Below are 19,954 nucleotides of genomic sequence, written 5' to 3' on the forward strand. Positions count from 1 at the left end.
CCCAACTCATCCCGACACACATACCGACACAACATACAAAAAGGGTATGAAACTCTTAAAAACTGTTCGCGATCATCTCCTACCCCCCTAAAAGAAACAAGGTTACGTCCCTGTAACCATACATACCTGATAAAAAAGGAAAGGGTAACGCTCTTTCATAGCCTCCTCTGGCTCCCATGTAGCTTCCTCGGTCTCGTGGTTAGACCAAAGGATCTTGAGCGAAGCTGTCTCACCACTCCTAGTCTTTTTAACCTTTCGGTCTAGAATCTGCTTAGGCACCTCCAGATATGATAAGGACTCATCTAGCTCCAAGTTCTCGGCCTCTAACACATGTGACGGATCACTCACATACTTAAGCAATTTGCGATACATGAAACACATTATGCACTCTCTCTAATGCATTTGGTAAAGCCGGACGATATGCAACTTCCCCAACTCGCTCTAAGATCTCATAAGGCCCGATAAACTTCTGACTTAACTTGCCTTTCTTCCCAAATATCATAACCCCACGCATAGGAGACACTTTCAAAAGAACCTTGTCCCCAACTTGAAACTCTATGTCCCTGCGATGTAGATCTGTGAGAACTCTTTTGCCTATCCCGAGCTGCCCTCATCCGTTCCGATCATCTTAATCTGTTCCACCATCTCATGCACCATCTCGGTCCTAAAACCTTTGCCTCAAAGACGTCGTCCCAAACAAATTGGACTCCTACATCTCCTCCCATACAAAGCCTCAAACGGTGTCATACCAATACTAGTGTGATAGCTGTTATTATAAGAAAATTCAATCAAGTCCAACCTCTGTTCCCAGCTACCACCAAAGTCCATCACACAAGCTCGCAACATATCCTCAAGAGTCTTGATTGTTCTCTCAGTCTGTCCGTCTGTCGCAGGATGAAATGCTGTACTCATCTTCAACGTTGTTCCCAACGATTCCTGCAACTCCTTCCAAAACCTCGATATAAACCTCGCATCTCTGTCAGACACTATGTCCTTAGGGACTCCATGTAACTTAAGCACGTTCTTTCGATAGGCCATAGCCAATTGTGCTTTAGTCCATGTATCTTTCATTGGAACAAAGTGAGCTGACTTGGTCAATCGATCCACTATTACCCAAATCATGTTGTTACCTTGTTGACTCTTTGGTAAACCCACAATGAAATCCATGGAAATGGATTCCCACTTCCACTCAGGTACCTCTAAAGACTGAATCTTCCCTTGTGGTCTTCGCTGTTCCCCTTTAACTCTCTGGCATGTCAAACAACGGGACACAAACTCAGCTGTCTCTTTCTTCATCCCAGGCCACCAAAACGTTTTCTTCAAATCCTTGTACAGTTTGTAACCACCCGGATGTACTGAGTATGGTGTACAATGCGCCTCTGTCATGATAGTCTTTTTCAACTCCTCATCATTAGGGACACACCACCTACCATCGAACCTAAAACTACCATCTGTATGAATAGAAAATCGGGACGCTGTCCCTTTTTCTACCCCAGCTCTCCACTCCACCATCTTGGGATCCAACGCCTGTTTACCTCGAATATCATCATAAAACTCAAGATGTACCGTCATATCACCCATGGCGTCTCCTTTCTGCATCATATGTATCCCAAACCTCGCTACCTCATCTCTCAGCCTCATCAAAGATAGAGTGCATACGAGAAGAATGTACACTCTTCCTACTCAAAGCATCAGCAACAACATTGGCTTTCCCTTAATGGTAGATGATTTCCATGTCATAATCGCCAATCAACTCCATCCAACTCCTCTGTCTCATGTTCAACTCCTTTTGAGTGAAAATGTACTTGAGACTCTTGTGATCAGAAAATACCTTAAAGATTGCTCCATAAAGGTAATGTCTCCAAATCTTGAGAGCAAACACCACCGCACCCAACTCCAGATCATGAGTAGGGTAGTTGTCCTCATAAGGCTTCAATTGCCTAGAAGCATAGGCAATCACTTTACCGTTCTGCATCAACACACATCCCAACCCATTCTTTGAGGCATCTGTATAAACCTCAAAGTTCTCGATCCCTTCAGGCAATGCTAAGACAGGAGTTGTGCTCAAACGCTCCTTTAATGTTTGGAACGCCGTCTCACAACTCTCATCCCAACGAAACTTGTTCTCTTTCCTCATCAACGCTGTCATAAGTCTAGCTATCTTGGAAAAATCTTTCACGAACCGTCTGTAGTATCCAGCTAAACCCAAGAAACTCCTAACCTCAGCAACATTCTTCGGTGCTTTCCACTTTGTCCTTTGCCTCAATCTTCGCAGGATCCACTGACTACCCCATCTTTAGAGATCACATGCCCCAGAAAAGCAACTTTCTCTAACCAGAACTCACACTTGGATAGCTTAGCATATAACTCATGGTCCCTCAAAGTTTGGAACATGATCCTTAGGTGCTCCTCATGTTCCTCCTTAGTCTTAGAATAGACTAAGATATCATCGATAAACACCACTACAAACTTATCCAAAAACGGTCTAAAGATCCTATTCATCAAATCCATAAACACTGCCAGTGCATTAGACAACCCAAACTGCATCACCACCTACTCATAATGACCATACCTTGACGTGAAAGCCGTCTTTGGTATGTCCACCTCTCTAATCTTCACCTGATGGTACCCCGACCTCAAATCAATCTTAGAAAAGGCGATGCGCCACTCAAGCGATCAAACAGGTCATCTATCCTTGGCAAAGGATACTTGTTCTTCACCGTCACTCGGTTCAGCTCCCTGTAATCTATGCACAACCTCAAACTCCCATCTTTCTTCTTCACGAAAAGAACTGGTGCTCCCCACGGCGATACACTAGGTCTAATGTATCCCTTCTCTATCAGATCATCCAACTGCTTTCTAAGCTCCTCCATTTTCTTAGGACCCATGCGGTACGGTGCCTTAGAGATTGGCCCCGTCCCTGGTTTCAACTCTACTGTGAAATCTATCTCTCTTCCCGGCGGCAACCCCGGAATCTCCTCTGGAAAAACATCGGCAAACTCTCCCACCACTGGTATCTCATCCATAGGACTCTCTATTCGGTCATCTCTCACATGGCACAAGATCAAAGGACATCCCTTCCTCAGATAAGACTTCAAAGTAATGGTTTGCAATCAACTTAACTTTGGGTTTGACTAGAAACCCACGGTAAGACACACTAACGCCCTTAGGACCTCTTAAAGACACTTTCTTTTGATGACAGTCTATCTTAGCTTTATACTTTCCTAACCAATCCAACCCGACTATCATCTCAAAACCGTCAAAAGGAAACTCTAGCAAGTCTACAGGTAGATCAACTTGCCCAACTATCATAGATACATCTCTAAACAACCTCCCACATGATACAGACTCACCCGAAGGTATAAAAACTTGCTCACTAACAGACTCATATACCCTCAAACCCAACCGCTTAACATGACTCGAAGATACAAACGACTGAGAAGCCCCTTAATCAAACAAAACAAAGGTATGAACACCATTAACAAGAAAAGTACCGGTGATAACGTGAGCATCCTCCTCAACCGCTTTCTTCTCCATCATGAATAACTTTCCTTTGGTCTTCTGTCCACCTCCTGGACAAGATCTTGGTGAGGTGGTCGGCTTAGCACCCGACCCTTGATTGTTGTTGTTGTTCGTCTGTGGTTTCTGATAAGAATTATCGCCGTTGCGGTTGCCTCCACTCTGGTAACTCTGACTTCCCTGGTTTGGCCATGATCCGGCCCGGTGCTGTTGCTCGCGTAGCTGCGCAGTCTGCGGAAAGATCCCGGTGCACTTGTGCACTCATGTCTCTTGTGGCCAGCACCACCACAGCTATAGCAGGTCACACCCCAACTACCACTAACACTTCCTCGGCCACGCCCAAAGGAAGCCCCAACACTGAATCCTGACCCAGAAGAAAACCCCTTAGACTGATTGTGGTTGCCTTTCTTGTGATTAGATTGGCCACCACCCTCGCTCTCGGACTTCCTCTTCTCACCACCTGACCTCTCCTGAGCCATCTCTACCAACCTCTCAGCTCTCCCAGCCCTCTCATAAGCTTCCTTAACATCAGTAAGGACTCCTACGGGTAACTTATCCATAATCTTAGGGGTCAACCCTCTCTCAAACCTCAGTGCCAAATTCTCTTCACTCAAACCCATATCCTCAGCATACCTAGACTTATCATTGAACTGCCTGTAGTACTCGGCCACAGACATCTCAGCGGTCATCTTAAAACTGTCAAACTCTTCTCTCAACTTACTCCTCACATGCTCCGGTACAAACTCCTTCCTCACAGCCCTACGAAATTCCTCCCAAGGTATAGCAGGTAAGCCTTGGTTTGTATATATCTCCTTAGCACTCACTTTCACTGTATCCCACCACTTGCCAGCTGCCTCCCTCAGATAGAACGCAGCCTGTTCCACTCTCATCTCATCAGGACAGTGAACCAAATCTAATATGTTCTCCATCTCTCTAAGCCAACTATCGAGAAGGTTAGGCTCCCCAACTCCCTTATACTCTTTCTGGTTAAACCTCGCTATATAGAGGCTGAGTTTAGAATAATCAACCTCCTTCTCCTTATCCTTATCCTTATCTTTCCCCACAGTCTTTAAAGCCTCAGTGAGGGCATCCTGATGCTCCAACATCTTAACGATGTCATCTATGTTCATAAGCTCAGCTGTCGCATACAAAGCGGTCTTCTTGGGCGGCATCTTGAAACTATATATAAGAAAGGGTAAACATAAACACACGTACTAAACCTCAAAACACGAAAACACGCTGCCCAGAACCTACTCGATCGAGTTCCCAAACACACTCGATCGAGTAACGGGCTACTCGATCGAGTGCCCAACATACTCGATCGAGTACCCAAACATCAGACCCCAACAGACCTTCTGATCTCTTACATACTCGACCGAGTACCTAGGCTACTCGATCGAGTGACCCCCTACTCGATCGAGTACCCCTAGTTACTCGATCGAGTACCCAAAAAAACACGATTCTGGACTCAAAATCGTCAAAAAACCACCCGATCTAGTCAGTCCCACTCGATCGAGTCACGCTCACTCAGAAACGCTACCCGCATGCTATATCATATGCTAAAATGCTAGAAACTTTATATAACCACATATTATATCATAACTAAGCATATAATGCTACGCATTCTTTCGTACGATCTACAAGATCATTATATCATGCTATTAAATGCCACCTTATAAACATCCAACATGTTATCACTCCAACAACAAGTCTACATATATCATTAATCTTTCTTTCACATCCTCAACCTTCTACTTCAAACATCCAACAATTAGCACACTTCATCACATTCTTACACAAGCTAACCAAACAACACATATGACCTTGACATACACCCCAAATGTGACCGGTTCAAAATTGTAGGGCAAGTTCGCGACTTTAGGACGTCTCCCAAGCCTTTGCATTAGCTCCTACAACTTTTACCCCGGGTTCATTTTAATTGACTCCCTATGTTCATTAGGTTCATTGGTTACAGGTTTCAGGATCGTCGCTCTGATACCATTTGTAACACCCCCATACTCCAAGTGCCTTACCAGGACCACTCAGGTATGAAGACATCACCATCTCGGTTACCCGAGGCAATGATAATAAAATAAACAATGAAGAAACAACGTTTAAATATAAATACTTAGCGAAGAGTTACAATTCTCAAAACCAAACTAAATGTATAATACATGTCCTCAAACTGACTGTTCTAACTGAAATGTAAATAACTAATAGGCTACAGCGGAAGACTCTTATCATCATGTCGTGGCAATCCCAGCTATCCCAGTACTCATCTCAATACCTGCTCAATATCTGCTCACCATCCCCGAATGGATTACCGCAGGTTTACAAAACAACACCGGGGTCAGTACTAATCACATAATTCAATATATATTAACAATAAGATAAGCAGATGACTTAAGCTGTCACACACACATAATCACGCCAAATCCAATCATCTCAATCATCGATCGTCCCTTTGGACGACCCGCCCGATGGGGGACCGCAGCCGTACCCACCAAATCCCCCCTCCACATAGTGAGAGACAACCCTGTCCATTAATGTGCACATCCCTTCTGTGGCGGGTTCCACAGAAGGCGAAACTAGGACGTGAAGCCACTCCCGCAAGTGACCCCACTCAGCCGAGGCCACGCCTCGCGAACCATAGAAAACGATCACAACCACAATCACAATACAATTACTATATCAAACAACAAAACACAACACATCAACCAATATCCCATTATGGGACTAATACTGAGTAGGAAATCCTACCTGGTAAGCACACAATCGACGGTCTCTCTACTCTTTGAATCAAAAGCTTCCTCTATGAAACCTCCTCCTATCATACGACATATAAATGCTACCGAATCATATACTATACAAAAACCCCCAAATCCCTTAATTAGGGTTTAACCAAAATAAAGGAAATACAATAAAAAGGGTACATAGATCTTACCCTCGACGCAAGGAACTCAACGGTATAACCAACGCTAAGAACTGACCTTCCAAACTCCGGGGATTGCTAATTATGCGATTAGGATGAAGAACTTGCTTGCTTTCTCTCTTAAACAGTAATTTAGGTTTTGCAAAAGTGATTTAGAATAATGACGATAAAGCTTATATACCTTAATCGTATAATTAACAAAACCCGAGAAAACTCCCCGTAAAACCGGACACTCGATCGAGTACCCGAGGTACTCGATCGAGTACCCCCTTACTCGATCGAGTACCCTAGTTACTCGATCGAGTACCCAACAGGTCAGAAACTTTTCTAAAATGCCACTTAACCTTACTCGACAGAGTAAGGCCTACTCGATAGAGTACCCCAAGACTTATAAATACGGAGTATTACACCTTACACCGCCGGCTGGCTCGTGCATCATGTAGCTGCCTGATACAGGGCCTGTTCCCTTCCAGCATTAGTCTAGGACAATCCCAACTCCGGCTAACCCTGATATAGGACGGATCGGATGACTGTTCAAACCATATTTGCAAAATTCCTTACTAAGACAAATGGATCATGTTATGCACCCTAAACCTAATACGGTAAATGGATGTTTAATTTCCGTTTTGCATGCAAATCAATCATTAATCCAACTCGACATATTATACTTGATACTTGGATTAATTCAACCAACTTACAAAGCTCTCACATGTTATGTTTAAATCATTGGATGCGCATTCATGCATTTAAACCGTTTTATCAACTTTTGCATTCAACAAACCAAGATCGATCAGTAGAGGCCGCTAAACGCGGGCGGGATTGGGTGTCTGATTAAAGGGCTTCCCAATACGTACCTTCACCTCTTACTCAGAAACTTTGGGTAGTGGATGACCTTATCCAGGGCGTACGAGAGTCATTCTAGAGATAGGATGCTAAAGAGGGACGATTTCCTTATCTTTAGTACCTATGTCAAACGCTGCTTTGTGCTTCGATTTGACCGAGGTATAAAGTGGAATTCGAACGGGTTCCAGGCATCCCACAAATGCTTGGTGGCGACTCCGAATATCTCTAATCGTTTCGAGACCCTTACCGAGACGAAACCGACCGATCTAAAATGATCCGGTCGAAAGCATTTTTACGCTGCCGAGCGTGGCTTTCAAAAAAAGACCGCTGTATGTCCACATATCGAGGTGGGCTTACAGGTGGGCCATGTCCACAGATTGACGACTCTGATGGGGATAACTAGGACACTTACGTCTTTGTGATCCCTAGATGGTGAGACTCGAACGAGGTCTTGGTTGGAATGCATTAATTGATATTACGGTCACGGTCGGGTTCCCTAGCCGGGCCCACAACCTAACCCTTTTCGACCGATTGGCTCGTTTCGTCGGCATGAGTTTTCTCATCCCCGCGTTTCGAATTCCAATTGAGTCAAACATACCGTTGACGTTACACATTTCTGTTTCGTCAAAGAGCTTTCATCACTTTCAAGCACGAGGCTAGGGCACCCTCCTTACACATTTTGTTTGGATTGGTATCCCTCTCACAAATCGGGGTTTGATTGCTTGGTGTGTGACCCACCCTTCTAAGCCAAAACCCGTGTCAGCATAATGAATAATATAATGAAACCGTGAGTGCTTATGTGCTATCTGATCATAAGTCCTTCCGTGTCATTTTCAAACTTTCAAAAACACCTCTTTGCGCCGTTATAATGGCCATTTCAAACCTCGGTCTTTTTCCGACCGATGCACGCCTTTCTAGGCCGTCGTAATGACGATTTTCAAACCCGGTTTTGTATAACCATTTCAACACGCCTTTCTAGGCCGTCGTAATGACGATTTTCAAACCCGGTTTTGTATAACCATTTCAACACGCCCTTCTAGGCCGTCGTAATGACGATTTTCAAACCCGGTATTGTATAACCATTTCAATACGCCTTTCTAGGCCGTCGTAGTGACGATTTTCAAACCCGGTTTTGTATAACCATTTCAACACGCCTTTCTAGGCCGTCATAATGACGATTTTCAAATCTGGTTTAGTATAACCATTTCAAAATCACCTTTTTACGCTGTTATAATCGCCGCGTCTAGACACGGGTTTTAACCCGTTTCGCGCCGACAATGACTCTTTCAAAACCCGAGAAAAGCACACACCCTTTTCTCGAGACACTTTCGGGTTCCCGAAGACCATGCAACGTCCCCGAGACCTCTTGAAACATTTCAAACTCGATTTTCAAAACATACAATTTTGAATTTCAAGACCGTCTTGGGAAACAATGCACTGTTTCCCGAGCCGACTCAAACTCAAACCGTCTTTTGCAAATAAACTTAAGACAACCCTTTCAACTGATTGACTTGCGGAGATTTCTATCTTCGGAAGCCCCCCATTAAAAGCGAAAAACGAATCTTTTTGAAAATTTCTATTTTCGAAAACTTCAGTCCACCATTCCAATTCCGCCTCGTGTCTATCGAATCAAAGGAAACGTACTTATGGGTCTTTACTTATGAGTCGTCTCACCACGAGACCCGTCCAATGGCGTCACGCCGTCATGATTGGACTCGTATCAAAGGTTCGGTCAAACACCGTCACGTCATAAATCGATTCAGCACCGAGGGACCACACACGGTCGCCCCATCTTGTTGAGTCTGTCTTTGTCTAGTCCTCTGCGTTGTCTGCGTTTAGTCTTGGAATCGTGTCGGATTAAGTTATAATGTGAGCCGTTTTTCTGCCTCGGAGCCATGGCCTCGTCTTCAGCTTCATCCAAAAACAACAACGTTAACAACATAGATGTCACAACTGATCAGCTAGCCAGCCAGGTTACCGCCTTTAAGGTCACCCTGGATCGCGTCGAGACCCGTATCGACGCCCTAGAGAACAAGGAAACTGGGGAGCATAATAACCCACCTCTGACTGAAACTGAGAAGAGACTGAAACTCTTTGAGGAACAGCTCCTAGCCCGGGGTAACAACATCCATCTTGAGAACAACCGAAGGTTCGAGCCTGTCGGGGACCAGTTACCTGACAACTTCACCCTGACTGATGTGCCTAAGTTCAAGGGAGTGGAGGACCCACTCAACCATATCCGTGATTTCAAGAACTACATGGCCATTAAGGGGGTCAAACAGGAGCTCTTTACCCGGATCTTCCCATCCTCTTTGGAGCCGATTCCTCACCAATGGTACTACTCCTTGGACCCGAAAAACCTTACTACTTGGGATGAGATCGCAGTTGAGTTTGCCAAGCAGTATGCCGACAACGTCGAAATCCAGGCCAACATCCGCACTCTCGAGGTGTTAACCCAAAACGACAAGGAAGGGTTTACTGAGTTCCTAACCCGCTGGAGGAGGGTGAGTACTCAATTGGTCAGTAAGCCAAGTGACTCAACTCTGGTGGAAAAATTTGTCAACAATCTCCGCCCGATTTATGCCAACCTACTGAGGTACCAGAATATCAAAACATTCCAAGATCTGCAAATTCTGGGGAGACGTATTGAGGACGACCTCCGAAAGGGTGTATTAGCAAAGACCGCTGGCAGGGGTTACCAGGGATCCACCTCAATCGGATCTCGCCCTTACGGTCAGACAAACAATATTGATGAGGTCAACCTCGTCGAACCATCTTCCAAGAAAACCGAGCGCCCCCAGAGAGTGTTCACCAACATAGGGTCGACTTATGCAAGTGCCCTAAAAAGGCTCATGGACCAGGGGAAGCTACACCGATCGGACCCACCCCGGATCAGACCGACGCCAAGAAGTCCCGATTTTGGAACCCCAATGCCTACTGCCAGTATCATCGAGGGAAAGGGCATTATACCGAAAATTGCTTCAAACTCAAGCACCTCATTCAAGACATGATTGAGAAGGGAGATTTGCCTATACCCCCACCAACTAAGCGGAACAACAAGACGGATCCTTTGGGAATTGACGCCATCTCTAACGATGAGCCGACCCTAGACTGCTCTCACCTCATCTTGCCGATTGACTACGAGGTGAATGTTCTGGAAAATGATCCTTCAGATGGAGTGTTTGTGTTTAATGCTGCCACTATGCTCACTATGTTTCAACAAGTTGAAGAGGCCATAGCCAGCCTCTCTGAAAGAATCACCCGACTCGACGACGCCTACCGTGGACTCATCTTCAATCCCCCAACACCGCGCCCAAGGGAGAATTCCCGAATCATTCAAAACTACCCACCCCAGGATAGATTGTTCCCGCGACCATTCTGGCATAGACCTCACGAAAATCACCTTCAAAATAATCACCCTCAAAATAATCACCTTCAAAATAACTACCCCCATAAAAATCGCCCTCACAAAAATATTCCCCACAAGAACTACCTGCCGAGGAATACCCCTTCGAGGTATCCTCGAGACTCCGAAATTAACGGCATATGGAGGGATGATGTTGAGGATGTCTATATTCTCCCATGGAAGGAGAAGCGGACGAAAGAAATCGGACATCTCACCCGGTCCGGACGTCCCTATCAAAATCCGAACAATCCAACGGTCGTTCCAACAACGAATGACCAAATCGTCCCAGAGGTGGACACTCAACCAGAGGCCCCCGAGAACTCAATCCTGAAACAGCTCCAGAAAGCAAAAGCCGAAATCTCAATTTGGCAACTGATCGCAACGTCTTTTGAGCACCGACAGGCCTTGCTGCAGGCCTTGGGAAAATTAACCGTGGCCTCCACCTCTTCCCCAGAAGAAATAGTGGCGCACATGACGAGAGACGCCCCTGATCTGAGTAACCCGGTCGTCTTCTCCGATGAGGATATCCCTCCGTTTGGAGCCAATCATATCCTGGCCCTGTACATCACCGTGCAATGCCTCCAGAAAAATATACCAATGGTCCTCGTGGATGACGGTTCCGTCGTGAATGTCATTCCTATCAAAACTTACCACAAGCTGGGTATCAAGGAATCTGATTTGATCCCAACGAATCAAGGAGTACGCGCCTAAGACGGCACTCGTCGCAAGGTCGCTGGGCTAGTCAGTTTGACCGTTGCAACCGGACCCTTAGAAAGACAAACCAGTTTTCAAGTGGTCGACATCGACGCGTGCTTCAACATGCTCCTGGGACGTCCCTGGATTCACGCCATCAAGGTGGTCACATCAACTCTCCATCAGAAGATCAGGGTCCCCTTCAACGGGAAAACAATCACGATTCCCGCTTCCCCAATCAAAGCAGTTATGAGAAGGGGGATAGCCTCCCAAGCCATTGAGGAGGACGACAATGAAATATGACGTTTCCAAGCCGTAAACGCCATAACTAATGAATTGGCTAAGGTCCCCAACATTCCCTTTGGGCTGGGATACGAACCTACTGACGAAGATATCCGGGAAATAAACCTCCTAGTCCGAAAACGCAAGAAGCACGGAGTCATCCTCCGTCCCTACCATCTGACACTCAACGGATACTTTGTCCCCGAGGGAGAGTCCGAGCCCTACCATGGCTTTCCGGAACCGATCTATGACTCTGTGGCCAAGGCTAGGTACCCGGGAGTGGAAGTCTTCCAGGACTGCTACTTTATCCCCGACAACATCGAAGCTGCACCAACTGAGTCCAAGCCGTCACTGTGCCTTGACGGACAAGCTGTCACACTCCTCTTTGGGGAAGATAACGTCAAACACCTCGACTATGAGGACATCATCAACATCGCCCTGAAAGACAATCAATTTGATCCAACCGCCTTGATCTCCGATACTGACCCAGAGAAAGCTACCCAAGGCTGGAGGAAGACCGTCAAGTGGACCGATCGCCAAGGCCGTGTTCTCAAGATAACAACTGGAGAAGGCCCTATGTTCAAGGAGGGAAGTGAAGGAGGATTTGAGTCTGAGTCTGAGTCGGAGTCAGAGTTTGTCATAGCTCCTAACGCTCCTAATGTCCCGGTCAAGGTCCCCTTCCCACTATTTTATCACAAAGTCGTGGCTGATTCAGAGGCTGAGTCTAGTAAGGTCACCCCCACTCCTATAAAAGGTGACAACCTGGAGCCTGTTCCAGGGGCCACTTCCTCTGTTGTGTCGCCTCTGACTGACCACGATATGTCTGTCCTTTCCGAGCTTTTGGATCGTATCAACTTAATGAACGCTAAGTTTGCTTATGACTCGTCTCAATTTAACTGCAATGCGATTCTGAACGACTATGAGGAATTTGACTTGAGTGACTACCCACCTCACTTAGCCAAAGAACTTGACAAACGGGAAACCAGAACCCCCATCATTGAGGAAACCGAATCTATTAACGTAGGAACCAACAATACACCTCAAGAACTTAGGATAGGGACAACCCTGGACCCCTCGGAAAGACAACAGTTCCTTGACCTCGTCCACGAATACAAGTATGTATTCGCCTGGTCTTACAAAGACATGCCTGGGATTGACAGGGAAATTGCAGAGCACCGGATACCCATTAAACCCGGGGCTAAACCTGTGCAACAGAAGCTACGCCGGATGCGTCCTGAGTGGGCCCTAAAAATCAAAGAAGAAGTGGACAAACAGTTCAAGGCTGGGTTCATCAAAGTGTCTGAATACTCTGACTGGGTGGCCAACATTGTGCCGGTACCAAAGAAAGACGTAAGAATTCCGGACGTCCCTATCAAAATCCGAACAATCCAACGGTCGTTCCAAGAACGAATGACCAAATCGTCCCAGAGGTGGACACTCAACCAAAGGCCCCCGAGAACTCAATCAAATGACTCCGGAAAGCAAAAGCCGAAATCTCAATTTGGCAACTGATCGCAACGTCTTTTGAGCACCGACAGGCCTTGCTGCAGGCCTTGGGAAAATTAACCGTGGCCTCCACCTCTTCCCCAGAAGAAATAGTGGCGCACATGACGAGAGACGCCCCTGATCTGAGTAACCCGGTCGTCTTCTCCGATGAGGATATCCCTCCGTTTGGAGCCAATCATATCCTGGCCCTGTACATCACCGTGCAATGCCTCCAGAAAAATATACCAATGGTCCTCGTGGATGACGGTTCCGTCGTGAATGTCATTCCTATCAAAACTGCCCACAAGCTGGGTATCAAGGAATCTGATTTGATCCCAACGAATCAAGGAGTACGCGCCTAAGACGGCACTCGTCGCAAGGTCGCCGGGCTATCGATTTGACCGTTGCAACCGGACCCTTAGAAAGACAAACCAGTTTTCAAGTGGTCGACATCGACGCGTGCTTCAACATGCTCCTGGGACGTCCCTGGATTCACGCCATCAAGGTGGTCACATCAACTCTCCATCAGAAGATCAGGGTCCCCTTCAACGGGAAAACAATCACGATTCCCGCTTCCCCAATCAAAGCAGTTATGAGAAGGGGGATAGCCTCCCAAGCCATTGAGGAGGACGACAATGAAATATGAGGTTTCCAAGCCGTAAACGCCATAACTAATGAATTGGCTAAGGTCCCCAACATTCCCTTTGGGCTGGGATACGAACCTACTGACGAAGATATCCGGGAAATAAACCTCCTAGTCCGAAAACGCAAGAAGCACGGAGTCATCCTCCGTCCCTACCATCTGACACTCAACGGATACTTTGTCCCCGAGGGAGAGTCCGAGCCCTACCATGGCTTTCCGGAACCGATCTATGACTCTGTGGCCAAGGCTAGGTACCCGGGAGTGGAAGTCTTCCAGGACTGCTACTTTATCCCCGACAACATCGAAGCTGCACCAACTGAGTCCAAGCCGTCACTGTGCCTTGACGGACAAGCTGTCACACTCCTCTTTGGGGAAGATAACGTCAAACACCTCGACTATGAGGACATCATCAACATCGCCCTGAAAGACAATCAATTTGATCCAACCGCCTTGATCTCCGAAATCGACCGCAGAAAGCTACCCAAGGCTGGAGGAAGACCGTCAAGTGGACCGATCGCCAAGGCCGTGTTCTCAAGATAACAACTGGAGAAGGCCCTATGTTCAAGGAGGGAAGTGAAGGAGGATTTGAGTCTGAGTCTGAGTCGGAGTCAGAGTTTGTCATAGCTCCTAACGCTCCTAATGTCCCGGTCAAGGTCCCCTTCCCACTATTTTATCACAAAGTCGTGGCTGATTCAGAGGCTGAGTCTAGTAAGGTCACCCCCACTCCTATAAAAGGTGACAACCTGGAGCCTGTTCCAGGGGCCACTTCCTCTGTTGTGTCGCCTCTGACTGACCACGATATGTCTGTCCTTTCCGAGCTTTTGGATCGTATCAACTTAATGAACGCTAAGTTTGCTTATGACTCGTCTCAATTTAACTACAATGCGATTCTGAACGACTATGAGGAATTTGACTTGAGTGACTACCCACCTCACTTAGCCAAAGAACTTGACAAACGGGAAACCAGAACCCCCATCATTGAGGAAACCGAATCTATTAACGTAGGAACCAACAATACACCTCAAGAACTTAGGATAGGGACAACCCTGGACCCCTCGGAAAGACAACAGTTCCTTGACCTCGTCCACGAATACAAGTATGTGTTCGCTTTGGTCTTACAAAGACATGCCACAGGATTGACAGGGAAGTGCGAGCAGGATACCCATTAAACCCGGGGCTAAACTGTGGCAATGAAGCTACGCCGGATGCGTCTGAGTGGGCCCTAAAAATCAAAGAAGAAGTGGACAAACGATTCAAGGTCGGGTTCATCAAAGTGTCGAATACTCGATTTGGGTGGCCAACATTGTGCGGTACCAAAGAAAGACGTAAGAATTCCGGACGTCCCTATCAAAATCCGAACAATCCAACGGTCGTTCCAACAACGAATGACCAAATCGTCCCAGAGGTGGACACTCAACCAAAGGCCCCCGAGAACTCAATCAAAAAGCTTGACTCCGAAAGCAAAAGCCGAAATCTCAATTTGGCAACTGATTGCAACGTCTTTTGAGCACCGACAGGCCTTGCTGCAGGCCTTGGGAAAATTAACCGTGGCCTCCACCTCTTCCCCAGAAGAAATAGTGGCGCACATGACGAGAAACGCCCCTGATCTGAGTAACCCGGTCGTCTTCTCCGACGAGGATATCCCTCCGTTTGGAGCCAATCATATCCTGGCCCTGTACATCACCGTGCAATGCCTCCAGAAAAATATACCAATGGTCGTCGTGGATGACGGTTCCGCCGTGAATGTCATTCCTAACAAAACTGCCCACAGGCTGGGTATCAAGGAATCTGATTTGATCCCAACGAATCAAGGAGTACGCGCCTACGACGGCCCTTGTCGCAAGGTCGTTGGGCTAGTCAGTTTGACCGTTGCAACCGGACCCTTAGAAAGACAAACCATTTTTCAAGTGGTCGACATCGACGCGTCCTTCAACATGCTCCTGGGACGTCCGTGGATTCACGCCGTCAAGGTGGTCACATCAACTCTCCATCAGAAGATCAGGGTCCCCTTCAACGGGAAAACAATCACGATTCCCGCTTCCCCAATCAAAGCAGTTATGAGAAGGGGGATAGCCTCCCAAGCCATTGAGGAGGACGAAAATGAAATATGGGGTTTCCAAGCCGTAAACGCCATAACTAATGAATCGGCTAAGGTCCCCAACATTCCCTTTGGGTTGGGGTACGAACCTACTGACGAAGATATCCGGGAAATAAACCTCCTAGTCCGAAAACGCAAGAAGCACGGAGTCATCCTCCGTCCCTACCATCTGACTCTCAACAGATACTTTGTCCCCGAGGGAGAGTCCGAGCCCTACCATGGCTTTCCGGAACCGATCTATGACTCTGTGGCCAAGGCTAGGTACCCGGGAGTGGAAGTCTTCCAGGACTGCTACTTTATCCCCGACAACATCGTTTGCCGCACCAATCGAGTCCAAGCCGTCACCATGCCTTGACGGACAAGCTGTCACACTCCTCTTTGGGGAAGATAACGTCAAACACCTCGACTATGAGGACATCATCAACATCGCCCTGAAAGACAATCAATTTGATCCAACCGCCTTGATCTCCGATACTGACCCGGAGAAAGCTACCCAAGGCTGGAGGAAGACCGACAAGTGGACCGATCGCCAAGGCCGCGTTCTCAAGATAACAACTGGAGAAGGCCCTATGTTCAAGGAGGGAAGTGAAGGAGGATCTGAGTCTGAGTCTGAGTCGGAGTCAGAGTCTGTCATAGCTCCTAACGCTCCTAATGTCCCGGTCAAGGTCCCCTTCCCACTATTTTATCACAAAGTCGTGGCTGATTCAGAGGCTGAGTCTAGTGAGGTCACCCCCACTCCTATAAAAGGTGACAACCTGGAGCCTGTTCCAGGGGCCACTTCCTCTGTTGTGTCGCCTCTGACTGACCACGATATGTCTGTCCTTTCCGAGCTTTTCGCTCATGTCAACTTAATGAACGCTAAGTTTGCTTATGACTCGTCTCAATTTAACTACAATGCGATTCTGAATGACTATGAGGAATTTGACTTGAGTGACTAACCACCTCACTTAGCCAAAGAACTTGACAAACGGGAAACCAGAACCCCTATCATTGAGGAAACTGAACCTATTAACGTAGGAACCGACAATACACCTCAAGAACTTAGGATAGGGACAACCCTGGACCCCTCGGAAAGACGACAGTTCATTGACCTCCTCCACGAATACAAGTATGTGTTCGCCTGGTCTTACAAAGACATGCCTGGGATTGACAGGGAAATTGCAGAGCACCGGATACCCATTAAACCCGGGGCTAAACCTGTGCAACAGAAGCTACGCCGGATGCGTCCTGAGTGGGCCCTAAAAATCAAAGAAGAAGTGGACAAACAGCTCAAGGCTGGGTTCATCAAAGTGTCTGAATACTCTGACTGGGTGGCCAACATTGTGCCGGTACCAAAGAAAGACGAAAGAATTCGGGGTTGCATCTACTTTAGGGATCTGAACAAGGCAAGTCCTAAGGACGACTTCCCTTTGCCACATGTTGACATTGTGGTGGACAATACTGCCGAACATGCTCTCTTATCATTCATGGACGGGTATGCTGGGTATAACCAGAATAAAATGGCTGAGGAAGACATGCACAAAACTGCGTTCACTACACAGTGGGGTATATATTGCTACACGGTCATGCCTTTCGGCCTCATCAACGCCGGGGCAACCTATCAGAGAACCGATACCACTCTCCTACATGATATTATGCACAAGGAGGTAGAGGTATATGTCGATGACATGATCGTCAAATCGAAAGAACGGGACGGCCACATCAGCGCCCTTCGGAAATTCTTCGCTCGTCTGCGGAAATATAACATGAGACTAAATCCTCAGAAGTGTGCATTCGGGGTTACCTCCGGAAAACTCTTGGGACATGTCGTCAGCCAGAGAGGCATTGAGATTGATCCAACCAAAATCAAAGCCCTTCAACAAATGCCTCGGCCTAGGAACGAGAAGAAGAATCGGGGATTTCTCAGTCAGGTCCAATACATCAGCCGGTTCATTGCCAAGCTTACTATGATTTGTGAACCGATATTCAAGAAGCTTCGAGCCTCCAATCACACCGATTGGGATGACGACTGTCAGAAAGCGTTCGACAGGATAAAGGAAATCCTAGCCAAACCTCCTGTCCTCATGCCACCTCAACCGGGGATTCCTCTATCCCTATACCTGACTGTTACCAACACGGCCATGAGAGCAATGCTAGCCCAAACAGTTGGCAACGAAGAGCGAGCCATCTACTACATCAGCAAAAAGTTCATTGAGTACGAGACGAGGTATACCCAACTGGAAAAGACATGCCTTGCCCTAGTATGGTCAAGAAAGAAGCTGCGGCATTACATGCTCAGCTACACGGTCCATATCTACTCCAAGATGGACCCGGTTAAATACATCTTCGAAAAACCCGTACTAAACGGAAGGCTGTCTAGATGGACACTCATGCTGTCCGAGTTTGACCTCAAGTTTGTACCCCTCAAGGTTATCAAGGGAAGAGCAGTTGCCGATTTCTTAGCAGAAAATCCCGTCAACGAGGATCTAACGACCGACACATGGTCGCTTCCTGACAAAGACATCCTTTGTGCCGACTCCGACGCATGGGACCTATACTTTGATGGTGCATCTAATCTGAGAGGCTTCGGGGTAGGAATCCTTCTAATATCACCAGAGGGAGAGCATGTTCCGATCTCGGTCAAGCTAGACTTCGCCGTCACCAAAAATGCCGCTGAATATGAAGCATGTCTCATCGGCCTCCAAGCAGCCATCACACTTGGCATCAAGAGACTGAGGGTCCACGGCGATTCCTCGCTCATCAAAATATCAGGTGTCCGGATCATGGAAAATACGATCTGACAGCCTAGCTCCCTACCGAGCAAAGATCAATCAAGAGGCCGAGTTCTTCGACCAAGTCGACTACTTCCACTTGCCACGAGATGAAAATCAATTTGCTGATCCCGTGGCAAAACTTGTCGCGCTCGTCAACATACCTGACGACATGACGTCAATGCCCCTATGTGTCGAAAGACGGAGCGAGCCAGCCCACATTTGTGCCATTATCGACGACGAGGAAAGCCATGATGAACCTTGGTACCAAGCCATCCTCAATTACAAAACCAAAAACGAATTCCCTCCCAACTCTGATCAAAGAGGACAAAGAGCCATCCGTTTACTTGCATCAAAATTCGTGATAAATCAAAACCAACTCTACAAAAGAATACCCCAAGGAATTCTCCTCCTTTGCATTGACCATGACAAAGCCAAGAAAGTCATGGGAGAGGTTCACGACAGAGAATGTGGCCCTCACATGAGTGCAATGATGCTTACACGGAAAATAACACGGCTAGGTTACTACTAGACCACCATGGAAGCTGATTGCCGTAACTACATCAAACATTACCTCAATTGCCAAAACTTCGCCAACATACAACACATACCACCATCCCTTTTATACACCATAACATCACCCTGGCCATTCTCAACCTGGGGCATTGACATCATCGGGAAAGTCAACCCGATAGGCACCAAGGGGCATTGTTTCGTCCTCGTCGCCATCGACTACTTCACCAAATGGGTGGAAGCATAGTCATATGCAATCTTGACCGCCAAACAAGTGGCCAAGTTCATTCAAAACAACATCATCTGCCGATATGGGGTACCCCATGAAATCATCTGCGATCAAGGCTCTCACTTCCGGGCGGAAACTCAAGCTTTGCTGGACAAATACAAGATCAAACGACATCGATCATCCCCCTACCGTCCCCAAACTAACGGAGCGGTGGAGGCAGCGAACAAAATGCTTGTCACCATTATCAAGAAAATGCAAGACAACTATCGCGATTGGCCGAGCAAACTCCCATTCGCACTCTGGGGATACCGAACCTCCATTTGAACACCAACAGGCGCCACACCCTTCTACCCAGCATATGGTATGGAGGCAGTTCAACCGGTAGAATTAGAGGTCCCATCTCTACGCATCCTACTGGAGAGTCAAGTCCCTGAGGCGGAATGGACTCGTCGAAGGTACGAACAACTCACTCTTCTAGACGAACGACGACTCAACGCCTTTCACAACGTCCAGCTATACCAACGACGTATACAACGGGCATTCAACAAGAAGGTTAAACCC

This window comes from Silene latifolia, chromosome Y (genome assembly GCF_048544455.1).
Source record: "Silene latifolia isolate original U9 population chromosome Y, ASM4854445v1, whole genome shotgun sequence".
Taxonomy (NCBI): domain Eukaryota; kingdom Viridiplantae; phylum Streptophyta; class Magnoliopsida; order Caryophyllales; family Caryophyllaceae; genus Silene; species Silene latifolia.